The 19,495-nt window shown below is 40.4% G+C and overlaps 1 protein-coding gene across 1 annotated transcript in view; it reads left to right on the top strand.

Moving 5' to 3' along the window:
- Nucleotides 1–19,495, top strand: part of LOC136881791 (uncharacterized) — a 954,543-nt gene that overhangs the window by 902,628 nt on the left and 32,420 nt on the right. The window lies entirely within an intron of this gene.

A 19,495-nucleotide genomic window follows, 5' to 3' on the forward strand; every position in this document is an offset into this window, starting at 1 on the left:
GTATTTATACGGCGATTGGTAGTGTGGTTTATGCGTATGGAGAAGAGCGTGTTGGAATCAACACAAGCACCCAGTCTACAATTCTGTTCTGGTATTCATTGCCGGACTTTCCTCTTTGCCTAAGGTCTTCCGCGACACAGTCCTGCCTAGTCTTCTCCAGCCTTGCCGGGCCGACTAGCTCAAATAGTAGACGCATTGGCTTTCTGAGCCTACGTTGACGGGTTCGATCCCGGCTCCGTCCGGTGGTATTTAAAGAACTACCGACACATAAAACCACTAACATTATTATTCCGACGGCCACCGCAGTAGAACCAAGCTTTTGGGTTGTTAGGCTGTGTGCATATGCAATGTTTTTCCCAGAGCCTAAATGACATATCATGATCTTCATCATCTTGATCTTGTAACAGCAATACGAGTTGTAACTTTGAAGAGAAGAGTCCATGAAGTTGTCAGGAACCACGCAAGTTTCTTTTGTATTAGGACTTGAATTGGATCCACGATACTCTCTATATTCCGACTGTATAAGAAGTATAGTTCAGGGTTGTGGAGTCGACTGGCATCGTTCCTGATATTTCTCCAAGGTGACCGCGGATCGAATCTGGCCAATGTGTGGAGGGATTTTTGAAATAGAAAATCGCGTGCATGTATTCCAATTCCACTTAAAACTGTAGCCTAGTTTCCGTAAGTATGGGCTAATCATGATATCACAAATCACGTTGATGATGATGATGTTTGTTGTTTAATGGGGCCTAACAGCTAGGTCATCGGCCCCCCAAAAATCACGTAAGACCACAAGCTTGCTATGTGAACAGTGTCTTAGTTACAGTTCTTACGAATTTTAATTTTTCGGGTCCTCCTTTCAATACTTCCCTAGATTAACACGCAATTCATTAGCCTATCAGCCAAATACAATTAACCACAGCATGTCGAGTGAGTATTGAAAGGTAGAGCCGAAAAATTAAAATTCGTAAGAATGGAAACTAAGAATCTGTGAGTCAATGCGGAGCCGTAATGAGGTTCATTCTTTGCAATTTGAACAATAATTTATAGAATAGATCTCGATTCGTATATATATTGCTCTTTATTTTCCACTTCCTTCCTTAATTTCTAATTGCCCATAATACTGTATAGAATGGTGGTAAATGTTGTTTAACGAGAAAGAGCAACCCAACTTACCATGTCATATAATCCTGATGCGTAGAAAGTCGTATGCCAATGTTCCCAGTCATAGAGTTGAGGAATTTGTGTGAAAGTAATGAGTCGCGATACTATGTTCTCCCCACACTCGACTTGGTAGCTTTAAAAGTATACAGTGGTTCCAATCGTTTGCTGTGCCGCATAGCATTTCGCGAATACTTTCTGTGCTTCCTATGTCACGCTCTGATCAAGAAGCATGAAGAATGTATAACTTCCCGTACAAAATACAGAACTTGTCAATTTCAGCCCAGAAGTTCATTCACTTGTTTTATAATGATAACTGTTGTTCATCATCATCATCATCATCATCATCATCATAGGTTGTTCTGCTATCCGGCAGGTCCAATCATGGCCGTGACCTCCATATCTCTCGATCTTGTGCCCTTTTCTTCACTTCTGCATAATCTTCCTTTGTTTTTCTAACGCTGTCTAATAACTGATATCGACTCCTTCCCCTTCCTTGTTTTCCTTTTATCATCCCTTCAATTGCTACTCGTAATAAAGTCTTGTATCTTAGATTATGCCCTATCCAATTTTTCTTCCTAGTTTGGATTAAGGTCAGCATGCTCCTCACTTCCCCCCCCCCCCCCCCCTCTCTTCAGGACTTCCTTATTTGATATTTTATCTTCCCACTTTACTCCTTCAATTCTTCGCCAAATCCACATCTCAAATGCCTCTATTCTTCTCTGTTCTTCCTTCCTTAATGTCCATGTTTCAGCGCCATATAGAGCAATACTCCATACGTAACACCTTGTAAGTCTCTTCCTCAGTTCTTTCTCTATCGGGCCACACCCCCTATGTTGATTGTCGCTTTTTCACCCTTACCTTTTTTTTTGTTTATGCTCATTCCATATTCTTCACTTTTTGTTTAATTCTCTCAGTATTTTGCGGAGGTCCTTCACATTTTCAGCTATTACTGCCATATCATCAGCAAATCTTATACATTCAGTTCTTTTACCTCCAACGTTGACACCTCTTTTACCATCCAAGCATTCACAAATAATTTCCTCCAAGTAAATATTAAACACAAGTGTCAGAATGAAAAGAAAGCACCAGGCCAACCACACAAATAAGTAAAAATGTAAACAGTTAATTTCATTGAATTGCTCTACAAAGGATATGCAAGGAAAGCACACTGATGGAACTCAGGAAAGTAATGCAGCATACCACCATTTACTGAATTTCAGTGATACTCATTTCTCAATGTGAAATGCTGCTCACTTTGGTAGCCACGGCAACCAGCGTAGTCAAAACCACGCGATCACTGCTACCACTTCAAGAGACCAAATATCAATGTTACTGACCGAGCAAGTTTGCTGCGCTTCTCGGGCCGCCTAGCTGTTTGGAGATAGTATAGTGGGTTCACCCCAGTTATCGGCAGCCCTGAATATAGGTTTACGTAGTTTCCTATGTTCACACCAGGCACATGCTAGAGCTGTACTTAAATTAAGGCCACACTCTTTCCTCCACTATTTTAGTCCTTTCCTATCCCACTGTCCCCAAAAACCAGTCTATCTTGAAAGATAATTAATGAATCAGTGCAGTGATTAATTCACCCCTCACCTGTCTCTGTGACCATTCTTCACGCCTGCAGAGTAAAATGATCTCGGTACGCTCCCCTGGCTTTAACATCGCTTACCTGAAAGAAAGAATTGGAATATTTGTTTCCCTTTGTGCTATGATACGGGATTTAAGGACACACTACATCTCATAGAATATGTAACACCTTGAAGTTGAAAGATAGAGGTATTTGCTTCGCCTTCAGTCATTTATTATTTTTTCGTTCTGTTGACACTTAAAATTTGATCAGAGTTTTTTTAAAAAAATAAGATATTCCAAGAAACTAGAATAGACATAGTATGTTGGGCTGAGACGATTTGCATGGAAACTTAAACGTTTCGCGAAAACTGTGCTCCCTTTCCTCCGAAGTGAACCACGATTGTTCCGATAATACACGAATATCATTCTAAAGACTTGCTTCTTCCTATTGGTAGAGTGCTAGAAATGTGGTGTATGTTCAGTACTGAGTAATTATTTATGTTGCTCTGAACCTACAACGGCTGAGTAATATGTTAGCTCACCATTCCGTAAACACTGCTGAAGGTTACATGTTGGTCATAAACATTTTGCCAGTTCCCTGATCAATATTCCGGTGGCTTCTTTGCTTCTCCTTATTCATAGCATATTTTTATGCCTATCGATCATGTTAGCTGTTACATTTTGAGGTATGGTCATTTCAATATGGAATGGAACATCACCAAACGGACATCTTCATTCAACGGATACATCTTTATATGGACATTTGAAGTAACTCAGACAGACTTTTCGAATCCAGGATATTCGCACCCACTTACATTTAGAGAACGGTTTAACTTTTTAATTACCGGCCTGAGTGAGCTCAGGTTGGCAAGTTCAATCCCGGGTCAGTCCAGTGATATCTTAAGGTGGTTAATACGTCGGTAGATTTACGTAAACCACGAACTTGCTACGCAGGCGTAGCAGGGGGAGAGGTGATACTCCCACGTGGCGCGTCCCAGGTGGCGGATAGGGGGGTCCTAACCGGCTTGCCGGCGGACTTGAGGGAAATAAAATACCTCTCGCGGACCAAACACACACCCCCTGTGGGTGGGGGAGGCGGACGAATAATACACCCACGGTATCCCCTGCCTGTCGTGAGAGGCGACTAAAAGGGGCGACCAAGGGATGATTGCATTCGAACCATGAAACTACATGTGCTTAGTACCACCACGCGGAGAACACCAAGGGTCGCTTTTACTTGTGCGTAGTACCACTATATTAGGTACGAAATAGGTTTATGATTAGTAGCACACAGGAGCACCGCGCGGTCGGCTTTTGGAGTACCTTTGATTAGTACCACGATATGAGCAGAACCATGGGATGATAGCTACCATGGTTCTGCCTTGCCTATGATTAGTACCCACTATATGAGGAACACCACGGGATAGGGAGAGGTCCCTGTGGTTAGTACTCTCATGTGATGAACACCATAGGTTTGCGTTGCCTGTAAATGGCGCCGCAAAGTGAGAAAAACATAGGTCTGTATTATACGTCGAATTTCATAACCTCTGAGTAGTACAATAATGTGTGGAATACCGCAAGTCTCTGCTACTTTTGATTAGTACCGCAACAGGACGGATACCATGGTTCTACATTACAAGCGATAAGTATCATTCTGAGGGGCCTTTGATCTGTATTTTGGACCCATTTAGACACCAAGCATTCTCGATTCAGGATTGTGCTTTGGAAGTGGTCCCTTGGTCTGTACTACTTTTAACTATGATAGTTTTTTGAGACGGATCCACTGATTGTTTTAAATTCATGTTCATTCATTCATTCATTCTTCATGACATTTTTTTATTTTTGGATGATTTTGAACTTTTACTTTGTCGTTTCATTTCGTACCATTAGGGGCCGATGACCTCGATGTTAGGCCCCTTTAAACAACAAGCATCATCATCATCATCATCATCATCATCATCATCATCATCATCATCGATTTACGTAAAAGAACTCCGGAAGGACAACATTCCAGCACCTCGGCGACTCCGAAAATCGTAAACAGTAGTTAGTGGAACGTAAAATCCATAACATTATTATTAACATTTGTATGAACTCCGCTAGTGCCGTTCCCAAGCCCGGGGCTTCATCCCGCAAGTGATGAGGAACATCACACATCAAGACATCCACAATAGAACCACCTTGAGAAAAAAGTTACACACTTTGCTTTACGTCGCACCGACACAGATAGGTCTTATGGTGACGATTACACACATTTAAGGGTTTCCTAGAGCCAGAAACAGCGACCAAGAAGAAACAACAATGGACGGCTGAATGGAAAGAAGCAGCAAGCAGGAGAATGAAAGAGTACTGGCGCCAAAGAAAATTTAAATTATGAGGAGTTATTTACGTGGTCCACAGCTGGCCAAAATCGATAAAAGAAGAACATTTGTATGAATACACTTCGAGTCGATATACAATTTATTCTTATAAGCCCTGGGTAGAGTTGTGAGTGATTGAGTAATAGTAATCGAACTACTTGTAGCGAATACTTATCGCCGGTTGTAATTTTTCTTTGTAACTTATTTCCTGGAAGAAAATTATAGTAGTTATATTCAGAAGCGTAGCCAGGATCGGCCGATGGATGGGGCTATAGTTCCAAAATGCTAATAGAACATAATGAAGGTGCGTGTATGGGCGCGCATGCAATACGTGTTACTATAAGGACTCTGATACAAGTGAATTATATTGATATTCATATTGCAGTACACTACAAAATCTTATATTAAAATACAGAACAAGAAGAATACGATCGAGGTCAACAGTTTTACAGTGAATGGTATGTTCATTTTACAGTCTAAAATCCAATTTTCGAGGCTTCTTAGAAATTAGATTCAATAGATCTGTTGGTTTTACAGTTATGTCTCTGACTGTTTGTTTAGTTTATTGTCAGTTTCTGTTTTTCTTTTTGTAAAAGTTCCATGGGGGGGAAGGGTTCTAATCCCCAGTAACGCCCCCGGCTACGCCCCTGGTTATATTCTAGTAATAGATTTACTTCGCTTCGAGAGTTTGGCAACGTTAGACCCCCAGCACTCCTAAGGCGTAACGCCTAGGATACGTAGGTACGTTGGAATGCCACATTCGAAGTAACGAATTAAAGGCCAATAAAACCTTCAGAACTGTATTATTATAAGCGGATTCATTAGATAAACATTACGAACAGGAGAATAAATATAAATAATTAGCAGAACGTACTCGTTATTAACGGGCCGATAGTTAACGATGTTTCAGATTTCTGCTTCTACCCAACGTTAACGTGTACGTTGTCATTTTTAAGTCACTGATAACGAAGTGAGTTTAGTCATCAACTCTGTGAACTAGTTTCCAAAGGCCTCTTTGTACATTATATTAGCAGTCAGTTCACCTGGGGCGAGAACCCAGCCGAACAGCGGTTGCTCTGGAATGTGTGCTGTGACAGGAAAAGCGTTATTTCCTAGACAGCCAGCAGAGTTATAAAGAATATCATCAGTCACTTCGGGGAAACACATGTATTCCTTCAAGTGCCCTTGTATGAGCTTTTTTTTTTTTTTTTTTTTCAGCAAATGCCAAATATAGATTTTACCCCAAGAGGTCGAGGCTAGTAGTGATCACAATTTCACGAAGCAATTATTTGTAACGTAAATGGCAAATTATCTGAATTACTAAAAGTCACTAAGTAAAGTAAAAATACGGAAAAGTTCGAAAGTATCATGTTTAGTCTCACTTAATGATGATAGTCACTTAACGTTTCTAAAAAAAAAAAAATCATACAAACACATCATCATCATCATCATCATCATCATCATAGGCATTTATTCGTCAACGAATATGTAGTATATAAATACAATGTCATTTGGACATATTAATTGTGTCGTCTCAGATGGTTGAACAGTCCGATTCTGGATGCACATATTTTATTGCAGTGACAGCACACACTAGTAGTTGTAGCAGATGGTTGTGCAAGAATGCCATCCTTCGCATTCGCTCGTTCTTTCCTGCGGTTCCTCCTCTCAGCTTCTAATCTTCTCCTATCTTTTTCTAGATGTTCAACTCCATTGTATACAATGCTACGCCATTTGGGCCTATCCTCGGCTGTAGATTCCCAGTTGATTGTATCAATATGACATCTTTTAAGATTATACTTTAGAACATCCTTATATCGTTTAAGCTGCCCTCCATGGTTACGCTGGCCATTCTTTAGTTGGGAGTAGAAGATTTCCCTTGGGAGGCGTGTATCTGGCATGCGGACGATATGACCAGCCCAGCGTAGCTGATGCCTGACTCTTTGCCTCTATGCTTGTAGTGTTGGCTTCCTCGAGGATGCTAATGTTCGTTCGACGATCTTGGCATTTAACTTTCAGTATTCTCCGCAAGCATCGTTGATGGTATTTTCCCAGGCATTTTAGGTTTCTCCTGTAGGTTGTCCAGGTCTCGCAACCATAAATAAGAGTAGGAATTACAACAGCATTGTAAACGTACAGACACAGAAAATGGCGGAATATATTTTTTCCTTGCTAAACTTTGGTAATGCGTAAAAAGGAGTCAGTCATATGCTTAATACTGTCATTCTCTGAAGTACAGTAATTTCACTGATTAAGTATTGAAAAAAGTAATTAGTTATAAATGAGTAAAACATTTCTCAGGTAAATGTATTCAGTCAAATTATTTATTTTTTGGTACTTTTACCAAACATCGTTCCATGTTCGCATTGATCTCGCAGCCCTTCTCTTTCCTTCTTGGACCCCACTGTCGGCAGCCCTGAAGATGGTTTTCTGTGGTTTCTCCGTTTTCAAACCGAGCAAATGCTGGGGCTGTAGATTAATTAAAGCCACGGCCACTTCCTTCCCACTACTAGCCCTTTCCTATCTCATCGTCGGCATAAGACCTATCTGTGACGGTGCGACGTAAAGCAGCTTGTGTCTTTCCTTTTGAGCCTGCGTCCCTTGCTACTTTTACAACCCTGTCCTCGTGCATTCTGTAGAGACTGGGGTAAAATAGTGCTTCACAGGAAACCCTACCTACGCCTGTATCGAACAGCGCCGGAAGAGAAGCACCTTCTACACAGGGTCCGGTAAATTAACCCTCCCTTGAGGGTAGGGACTGATAGTCTGGGGAGAGCTCATTCCTCCCTCTCTTTCGAGAAGGTAACCGTTGAGTGACTGGCTTAATTTGCCAGAATTTTCTGCAGTAATGTTCTCATTTTTCTCTCTGACTAGTAATGTATGGTGTGTCATTTTCCACAGAATCCTCATTTCGCCAATCTCCAGTTGTTTTGTTTCATTTCTTGTTTCTCTTGTATATGCCAAGATAGGTCTTATCACTGTCTCGCATATTCGTACTGTGCCTGGATAGTACGTGTTTTTTTTTTTTTTTTTTTGCAAGTTGCTTTACGTCGCACCGACACATATAGGTCTTATAACGACGATGGGATAGAAAAGTGCTAGTAGTGGGAAGGAAGTGGCCGTGGCCTTAATTAATGTACATTCATTGCTTAGTTTGAAAATGGGAAACCACGGAAAACCATCTTCAGAGCTGCCGACAGTGGGGTTCGAACCCACCATCTAACGAGTACTGAATACTAGTTGCACTTAAGCGACTGCAGCTATCGAGCTCGGTGGTCGTAGGTTCGAGCCTCTAATACAGCACACACAGGCGGTAGAGGACAGTACTTTTGAATCCTGCCGCGTAGGTATTTATCATACCATATTGAGTAGCTGAGACAACAAGCTATTCTATTTTTTCAGTTACGTGTTCCTTAATCCCTTTCTTCCTGTCATTTGGTAGCTTTTCAGTGCCACTTCCGCCCGCTTCCGTAGTGTTATTAGCTGCCCAGTCAGTACTCGAACCCGAATCCCTCTGAACTGAAGGTCAGAATGCTGACCATTCAGCCAAGGAGCCATACACTGCTTTTAAGTTTTCATTAATTTGGTCAAACTTCTTTTTTGACAGTACTTGCAACGGATCTTTTTTTCGTTTTCTAACTAGCGATGCCTTCTAAAGACTGTCAGAGTAATATATTCAAGACATACCGTAATCGTGCGAGATTATTTATTATTATTATTATTTATCGTATGGCATATATACAGAAACAAGAAAGCAAGTACATTATATTTTAATGTCCAAAGTTGTTATCCATTCTAGAGCCTCTGTATTGGCCTCTAGAAAATCAAACCAATCTCCAGGGTAGGCTCTTCTGCTACACTCCTTTACAATGTGTTCGATGGTTTGAAAAGGAGCACCACAGTCACACTCGGGGGATTGTATCTTTCCCCATTTATATAGGGATGCAGCACAGACACCATGACCACATCGAATCCTATTAAGGATGGTCCAAGTTCTTGGGAGATCAGACCTCGAATTAGGTGGGAAGAAAGGCCAGAGATGTTCACCTGTTTTTGAGATCCAATCATCTTTCCATTGGGCATAGGGGTTGAAATTGTCTTCTGTAAGCTTCTGAGCGAACTTAACTGGCGGACGTCTAGATTTCAACCGGATCGTGCAAGAACTCTTCAGATATTTTGTTAAACCATGTCGGACAACTTTGACTCCAACTCTTCAGCACGGTAAGAGCATCGGAAGTCCAAGTTGAATGCTTCTGTTCTATTACACTTCGAAAATTATTCTTCTTCCGAATGGTTCAGCTAGGGACCACAACATTCAACTAGTCTTTCATGTTTACTACCCATATTCTGGGTATGCTGTTCATTTCTCTCCTTCGTCCGGAGGGTGCCTGTCTTCTTACGAGGAACCTCCTTTGCAGGGTGATCAGTCTGTGATGTCGCTCTCAGTTCCCGCACTGTTAGCTACGGTGTCTTGACTTTTCTCTGTTTCCAGTATTATTTCTTTATAATAACTCTCACAAGAAATATATGGATAAACCTGTTAAAAGACTTATTTTTTTTACAATTTGCTTTACGTTGCACCGACACGAATAGGTATTATAGAGACGATGGGATAGGAAAGGGCTAGGAATGGGAAGGAAGCGCGACCGTGGCCTTAATTAATGTACATCCCCTGGTGTGAAATGGGACACCATGGAAAAACCATTCGAGGGCTGCCGACAGTGGGGTTCGAACTTACTATCTCCCGAATGCAAATTGATAGTTACGTAGCCCAAACCGCCCAACATAATTAATTTGTTAAGAAGGAAGCCTTTGTTTTAGTGTCCTCTCAGTTACTACAAATTTAAAGCTTTACAGTTGTATCCGCATAAATAAAATATGCTTCACAGACAAATTCTTAGTGCTTCAGTCGGTTACTCATTTCCTGTCGTTCCATCGTCACTTGGGAGGATAAACTTTAGTTACAAGTGTAATCAGTTTAAGAATTATTGATTGGTACGACTTTATGTGATCAAAGTTCACAAAGCCTATCTTGATTATTATCAGAGAAAGAATACTTACGTTAGTAACTATTGTGCCATTCTCGATGTTACGAGTGATATCAGGTGTTCTGCTCCTGGTGTTATCAATTCAGAATTGTTTTTTCTCTTTTCGGAATTTTCAGGGATCATAGTGTTTAGCCATCTAATTAGTGAATTTTTATGGGGAATTTATTCAGTGATTATAAACCTTTCTGTCTTACCTTTTCAGGCGACTGAGTGATTACGTTGCTATTCGTCGTGTTGATTGACAACTAATTTAATTTAAACTAGTGCTCGTGCCACATTTATTGTATTGAGAATCACCTCTGTGGTTATACGTGTTTATTGACACTTTTATAGCAATGCCTATTGGTCTCTCTCGTAGTTCAGTTATAATCATTGTTTTTCTTAGGAGTCATTCAGTCTTGCGGACTTTGTAAGCTTACGCCATCGATAATGCTGCAAGATAGGAACTCTGCCAGAGAATTGCCGATTTCGCATGTTCACGTGTAAGATCAGCTCCAGTTCAGTAAATTACTCGCACTTTAACGATATGTTTACAATGGACAGCTTCAAGATCAAGGGCATCTTTCGACATATAGCTATATTCAGACGGCAAACGCAGCTATTTCCGTGGTTTTGTGTCCGTGGTGTACAGTACTACCCTTGGAGTTATGGATTGTGGTTCAGTGTTATAAAGAACAATGAAAGTGATCCAATTTCGATAGAATATGGTGTGTATAAAGTAGTTAATCACAAGAAGCTAGAAAGCAGTGGCGAGACCAGTAGTGAAGAGGATGATGATATTTCTAAAATCCAGGAACGAGTTGTTAATGAAGTGTTTGCTGAAACTTTTCCGCATCTATCAGAACGAGGGGTGAAAGAGTTTGCGAATCTCAGTGAGAAATATTATGATGACAAGCCTGATCCAAAGACACTGAAAGATATAGTTGTCAGTGACATTAACAGTGATGATAGTAGTGATGAACTTTGTCCAAAAACATGGTCTCAGAGTGTGAATGGGATAGTAGGTAATAAAGACGGTGAAAACAGTGATGATGAACTTCGATCAAAATCACAGGAGCAAGATGTGAGTGCAGTACCTGGGGAAAATAAGAGTAGTGAAGTTTATCTTAAATCACAGACACAGAATGCGGATGAATTATTTAGGAACAATGTCGAAGTTGGTCTCAAACCACAGGATGTAATTAAAGTAGTGGGGAACAATAATAGTGAGAGTCATGGTGATGAGTTTTATCTCGGGTCAGAATATCAGGATTTAAAAGAAGTGTACCATAATAGTGAAGAACTGTTTCTTAAATCACAGGAACAGGTTGTTGCTGAATTACTGGGTATCAATAACAGTGATGAACTTCGTCTCGAATCAAAGGAACAGGGTGTGGATGAAATATTGGGGGACAGTAATAGTGATGCACTTCATCTCAAACCACAGGATGTTACTGAGGTATCAGGGAACAATAATAGTGACAGTCGTGGTCATGGGCTTCGTCTTAAATCAGAGGAACGGGATGTGAAGGAAGTATTAAGGATCAATAATAGTGACGGTCGTGGTGATGAATGTCGTCTCAAATCACAAGAATGGTATGTAAATGAAGTATCGGGGAACAATAATAGTGATGGTCGTGGTGATGAATGTCGTCTCGGATCACAAGAATGGGGTGTACATGAAATATCAGGGAACAATGATGAATGTCGTCTCAAGGCACAAAAACGGGATGTGGATGACGTATTGGGGGACATTAATGGTAATGCACTTTATCTTAAACCACATGGTGTGAATGAAGTATTGGAGGACAATAAAAGTGATGAACTTTACTTCAGATCCATGGAACAGGATGTGAATGAAGTGCTGAGAAACAATGACAGTGATGAAATTTATCTTAAATTACAGGAGCAGGTTTTGAATGAAGGATTAGGGGACAATAAGGGTAATGGTCGTAGTAATGAGCTTGGTAAAAATAATGTTTCGAGGGAGGTTGGTAATGTTCTTGTTTTGCCTAGTAAAACAACCGCCGTAGTTCTGAGTGATAATAACGCAGATTTTCATGACGAACTTGATCCTACACTGCAGGAGCAAACTGTGAATGAGGTTCTCAGTGTCCATAGCTTTAATGAAGGTGATGAACAAGCTTTGAACGAAGTTTCCGGTGACTCAAGTGGTGAATATGATCATGAGTTTGATCCTAAGCTACAGAATAGGACTATCAGCAATTATGATATGTTTTACATAAAAACTCAGGACGGATACGTGAATGGAATATTAAACGGCAATAACGAATTTGGACCGAGGTCCCAGAAAGAAGACAGTAACGATGTCAACTCTGAATATAGCAGTATTTATGATCAAGAGAATTGCCTCGAATTGTCGGAACGAGTTGTGACGGAAGCTGCTAGTAATGATAATAGTGCTTGTGGTGGTGGTGATGACACTGTTCCTTATTCACTAGAAAGATTTCTAAGTGGAAGCGAAAATGTTAAATGCAATGGTTATGGGGATAATATGGTTCCTTTTGTGAGTGAAGTTGCTAGTGTCAATGGTTACCACAAGAAACGTGATTGCAATTTATCAGATCGTGCTTGTAGTGATAGTGCTTATAGTTCTGATCCTAAAATACCGGAACAATGTGGGGATGAAGCTAACAGCAATAGTTACGAATATGATCCTATTTCGTTGAAACGAGTTGTGACCGGATGTGAAGGGAAAATCTCAAAACGCTCCGCGAATAAACTTATTACCGTTACTAAGATCTATTACTTTCCTAGTGTATCAAATAGTGATTTAAGTAAGGTCGTTGGGAGTTCTGATAAACGTGGAGTGAAACGTACATTGGCTCGAACTCATAGCACTAGTCTACCATCTAAGCTGTCTGAACACTGCCGATCATTTGCTGACGTCATGAATGTAACCTTACCAGTGAAGCACAGCTCAAAGGATGTTTCAGGTATTTAGAGTGATATCGAATTAATTAATTAATTAATTAATTAATTTGTTTTCATAAATTGTTTTAATAGCTTATTTTTAGTAATAGCGATCATTTGACCCTATAAAAACACTCGCTGAGGGGAAATCGATATATATATATATTTCTTATATGTCTACTTGGTGAAATCCTTGAATTGTTCTTTGTGCTGACATTTCACGAACTTCTCGGAGAGCGTAACAGTTGAGACTTTCGATATACCGTAAATTCTACACACATTGTACTCACTGTGAACACTAGAGTTACAAAAGCATCATCATCATCATCATCATCATAGAACCCCTACAGCCTGCTGGGTCGGGTGGTGCTGACCGAGTCTTCGCCATCGTTGTCCGTTCAGAAATGCCTTCTCCCTCATCACTGACTCCCAATTCCCTCCTGTTCTCTCCACATTGTCTCTCAGTTGGTATAGCTAACTCTTCCAGGGTCTTCCCACTGGCCTTCTTTCTTTAATCCTTTCTTCTAGGCATGTATGTGTTCTTGTGCCAGGCATTTGCTTTACGTGTCCATACCATATTAGTCTCCAATTCCTTAGCTTCTTTTCTGTCGAGTCCACTTCCAGTTCCATTCTGATGTCGTCGTTCCTTACATGGTCCTTGTGTGATTTTTGGAGAGAGTGTACATGTTTCTGGACTGTATGCGAGAATGGGCACTTCATTATCCCAAAGGAAATGTCTTACGAGGTGGTAGAAGTTGGAACTGTCAGCCACTATGTTCACTATTTCTTTTTCTGCAGTATCCTTGCTGGAAAGAATATACATGTAGAAGTATATTTTAATAAAATAACCCTGCCTCTTGCTGGACACCATGGCTATTTATCTAATAATAATTGGTAGTTTCTTGGAAAACGGAATGATTTCTATTACATAGTGTGTGAATTGTTCCAAATTTTACTTTCTTCTCAAAATAAGGCCGGCCCCGTGATCTAGAGATAGTGTGCCTGCTACTTTCTCCAGGATCGATTCCCGACCTGGTCAGGGATTTTTACCTGGATTTTAGGATTTGCTCGAGGTCCATTCAACCTCCGTGAGAGTAACTGAGAAGCTGTCTGATGATAAGATAGCGGCCACGGTCTAGAAAGCCGCTCTTGCCACGCGTCACCCGCAGCGGCCGCTTGGCAGTATGCCAAGGCTCGCCAGAGCTATAGCGCCATTGGATTGGTTGATTCTCCTCAGAGAGCTTAGGTCAGTTCACTTTCTGAGTGGTAGTTCTCTTTCGTAGATATTTACCATCGTTTTGTAGACTTGTAGCGTTCAAAAAAATATTAGGGCGTCTGGTCGTTGATCTTCTTAGGATGCGTCTTTCTCTGAAGATTCCGGAAGATGTTTATCTAAATGAACGGTTCAGGTCCTGCGTCTTCCCACAGTTCGTATTTCTTCGATTTTCCCTCAGTAATGGGTAGGAGAAGTCCATAACGTTATGTGTCCAACGTACTGGAACTTCCTACGGCCAAATGGAAGAAAATTTCTTCTTCACAGTGTGAATGTGGGGTTGATAGACATACTGTTCAGCAAATCACTCAGGAATGTTCTATACATGCTTACGCAGGAAATCCGAAATTCCTCACTCAGACAACTGAATATGTCCAGAGATGTTTTAAATTGTAATTATTTTATTATGCATGTCATGTATTGACAAGTCATGTCGTTGAATACTGGAGCTTCCTGTCTTTGATGGTGGTCATCCATGAAATAACTTCTGTAGTTTTCCTTTCTACCCAGGATATTCGGACGATCATCATCATCATCATTTCCCTTTATCCAGCTGTAGCCGGGTAGGGGCAAATATGGTTCCTCTCCACTTTCTTCGGTCTTTCCACCACTCCTCCTCCAACACTGTGTCCCAGTCCAGGTTTCGTTCTATAATGCTACGTTGGATGGTATCCTTCCATCTCAATCGTGGTCGTCCACGGCCTCTCCTTCCTTGGATTTGCATTTCCATCACCTTTTTTGGCATTCTTTCGTCGCTCATTCGCTTTATGTGCGCAAACCATCTTAGTCGGCTCTTCTCTATTTTATCATTCATATTTTCCACTCCAATTTCTTCCCGGATTTTCTCATTCCTTATTTTGTCTCTTCTACTCTTCTGTATCATACTCCTCAAGAACTTCATTTCGGCTGCCTGTATTCGACTCTCATCCTTCTTTGCCATTGTCCAAGTTTCTGCTCCGTAAGTTGTTATGGGTACGTAATACATCTTGTACATAATATCCTTTGCTTCCGTTGGCACATCTTTGTCCCATAACATGTTTCTTACACTATGATAGAAACAACTTCCAGCTTGAATCCTTTTACTAATCTCAGCATCCAGTCGAGCATTTTCCATTTGATATTCGATATTTGACGATATTGTCCGTGGTATTATAATTGGAATATTCAAACCTTTGGATAAGCCGTTGTATTAAAAAAAACATTATCGGACGCTAGTCTGAATGGCATCACACTGTTGTCTGCACGTAGAATAGTTATTATAACCTACCTGGAACACGCTTAAGTGCGAAGATACACCTTTCATTGACTTAAATGTAACAAATTGATTGTTTTATAACTCACCAATTGAAGGGCTTCTTTCCAAAGTGACTCATCTCCAAGATGTGAAATATTTCAGGAAGCGTTATCTTTAATAAATGGATTTCCTAATAAAATAGGGAGTTCGTGAAGCCACATCACAGCAAACCAAATCTGCTCGTCATGGTGGCTTAAATTCAAGTGCAAAGAATATCACCAAAATGGGGTGGTGTCGTGGATTTTCGTCACTTTGGAAGTAAAGAGGGGCTTGAAATGCGAATTATGCAGAACGGTGTAGGCTTGGTTACTTTGTAGTTGCTCAAACTACGCAAATGCTGTATTTATTCACAATTTAAGAATTTCAGAATTCATATAATATGAATATAAAATAAAAATGCCTGCAGTGCAAAATAACGTAATTTAGTAAAACCTAACATATGACTGGAAACAAACATAAAGCTGATTCTCTCGAGTTATAACACATATTCCTGAACACACAAAATTTCGGGGGGGGGGGGCGTTTGGAAAGAACTATTGATCAATACACTTCACACGTTCAACTCACAAAATAAAACATGAAAACAGTCTCTATCACATTCGAGTTAAAAACTTTTTTTTTTTGTTTCAATATTCAGCAATACAAGTAGAAGAAAGCATAGCAGGATGTCCTTCACGAACACCCCGTTTATCGAGGTAGGTCTTAACATCCTTCACTTTGTCTTCTTTCAATACATTGTCCAGCGGTACTTGTTGCACTTCAAGAAACAGTAATTTCCTATCTCTTTTCAAAAGAGACGGGACAAAACCATGAGCGATAAAAGTTTAGTCCCGCCACAACCAGTAAGCGGTCACATGATAATGCGCGCGCTGGGCTATTTGTTGTGTGGAATTACAGTACTTTGAAAAAGAAAAAGAAAAAAAACATCCAGGAGTTTCATCACTTTGGGAATAAAATACAACTTATACTCTACTTTGGAAATAAATGCGTTTCCACCGATAAAGTACTCTTGTGGGAACGCATTTGCACGCTCAGCTTGAAGTCCGAAAAAACTGGAGTTGCGTTACTTTGGAAATAAACCCTTCAATTATAAAAAACAAAATTTTGCAAGCTTAACATGCATTCTTTGCCATTTGTTGAATTATGTTCAGTTGTTTAGAAAGCCTAGTAATTACCTGTAAAATGTTTCATTTGCATGTACAATTATTTTTGTCGCTGCTAGTCCGGCTCCGTTACTAACCTTCGGTTCATAGTGCACCGGGTTCGATTCCCAGCCGGTCCGTGTTTAATTCCTTGTGCTGGGGGCTAGGTGTTTGTGTTCATTTAAATAGAAATCTTCATTTTCGTACAGCATATTGCACTACAAAACCACCACAGAAACATGTAGTGCATGCGAATATATCTCTCCGTATAGGGTTGGCATCAGGAAAAGTATCCGGCCGTAAAACGGAGCTTAATCCACATGTGATGCCGATCCCATGTAGTTGGAAAAAGGCCAAGATGATGATGATATCACTTGTTCACACCCTTCTATCGCTAGAGCCTTGCGCGGATATACAAAATACAGTAATATCCGCTCCGCATCCGCGCTTCCTTCATCCGCATCCGCGAATTGTTATCCGCGGATATAGTAAATATTTAACTACAGTATATTACACTCAATGTATTGAAACAGATAGATCTGTTAACATAATACAATAGGCCTGACACCTGGTACCAGAACCCCTACAGTCACGGGTTTATGATAAATTTTCTCTTGCGACAACTACCGACGTATTGACCTTTGTTCCTTCCATTAATTGCGGGCAGGTAGGCTCAGGTCAGATTTACGGCTTTATGGCCTCAAGGCTCTTTATACATCACTATTCTCCCATACCACTGCCAGGGGTCGCCTAATCACAAATAAGAGTATAACTAAGTGGAAATCAATAAACGTCATTATTTAGAAATGATCTGCAAAATTATCCGCACTGCCATACAATTTGTATCCGCCAAGACACTAACTTCGCGGATATCCGCATCCGTGCAGGGCTCTATCTATCGCCCGTTCTTTCTTTTATACACGTAGACACAGAAGTCGCATGTGCTTGTGACGGTCCAGACTTGTAATTAGAGATTTATATTTATGTATTATATTTATTATGTATATTTCCCTGTTGTAGAAGTTTTCTTGTGCGACTCCTGTCAATTTAAGATCTTGATTTCACCATCCATTTCTTGGTATCTGTTTTATCTTCATTCCTGTTTTCATAGAATGCGACTGTTTTTGTTTGTTTGTTTGTTTGTTTGTTTGTTTGTTTGTTTGTTTGTTTGTTTGTTTGTTTGTTTGTTTGTTTGTTTGTTCGTTCGTTCGTTCGGGCTCATTATGTTGATATGAACATAAAACTGTGTTTTTTAATGTCACTGTGTCTTTTTTTTTTCAGTCTCTTTGTTGTTCTGTGAGTTTTCGGCCTATAATTTTCCTTATGATATTAGCCCGCCTGGTGGCCATGATCGTTAAGGTGCTGAAGTCTAAACAGTCTGACACCGAGGTTAGCTGGTTCGAGTCCCGTTGGTCGAAAAAAAATTCACCATTAGAATGTTGGCCGGCAGGGTAGGGGAGGTGGTGGTATACAATTTCTAATCTCTAGATTGCGTGCCAAAATCATGGATTAAATTCCAAACCTCTCCGCAGTGCTCATATGGAGTGAGGGCTGTGATGGTGAGTGATTGGTGATTCGTCCGTCGAATGGCGACGTTAAGCCTTGAGCAGACTCCTTGGTGCTATTCGATAGGAGTAGGCTATGTACCGGCACTGGGTTTCACCCTCTCCCTACTGTCATATATAACGTCATTCATTTCATCTCATTAACTCCTCTGATGAGGTTGACGTCAGGAAGGGCGTACGGTCATAAAAACCCGCCACGACGATACATATTCATCTCACCTCATATCCGACCCCGTAGGGAAACGGGACAAACGGGTTGAACAAACAACAAATTTTCCTTGTGATATTGCGGTAATGTTTCGCCAAATATTTTCCATGTTTAGCGTGTATGATCCAAAAGCATGGATTAAATTCCAAATATAGTATGTTATGTCTTTGTTTTGTGTACCCGAAACTGCACTTTTGTTTTAGATATTTTGGTTGAGTGGTGTTTTTGCATGACCAGTTGAAGAGGCTGTGAGGGGCTGCTGGGCCACAGCCCGCTGAATTCTCTCGTTTTCCTTTAAGTATTTTGTAACTCGTTTTTAGATCCGCTAAATGAAATGTGTTTCTGGAGTCAGTGAATGTGCCGACTACAGATCACCGATTCGCCACATGTCAAACCATTCTGCGTTGTACGAAACAGCTTTATAAATAATGATTTTGGTTGGATTTTGTTTAATTAAAAACATGAATGAAGAATCTGCTGTGTATCGCGAATGAAACTGACTTATCCCATATTGGCGAGGCATTATATTTTTTCTGGGCCAGTAAAAAATGAAGCGTGTAAGTCACAGTTGAGTATTGTTAGCTAGTAAAATTTAATAGTTCTCTTTAACAGAAGCAGCTGTATAAATTCACTGCCAGTAATTCATGTATAAGGTAATACTTAATGTCCATGTCCACAATAACCACAAAATATGTTCGGCGTAAGACAAACTGACTTTTATTAACAACTAGCTGGTATACCCGTGCTTCGCTACGGAATTCTGCATTCCATACAAAAGTCTAGATGGAGTCGTACACACGTTGTGAATAAGATTTTATTACATTGCATAATAACATAGGTACTTAAAAATTAAATTTTAGGCGCCTTCTCTAAACTGCCTTTTCATCCAGCGAGAATAGTTGTTTATAGCCTAGACTGTAGTGCTTTATTCTCCGACTTCAGATACCGATTTTCAT

Source organism: Anabrus simplex, chromosome 10, assembly GCF_040414725.1.
Source record: "Anabrus simplex isolate iqAnaSimp1 chromosome 10, ASM4041472v1, whole genome shotgun sequence".
In the NCBI taxonomy this organism is placed as follows: Eukaryota; Metazoa; Arthropoda; class Insecta; order Orthoptera; family Tettigoniidae; genus Anabrus; species Anabrus simplex.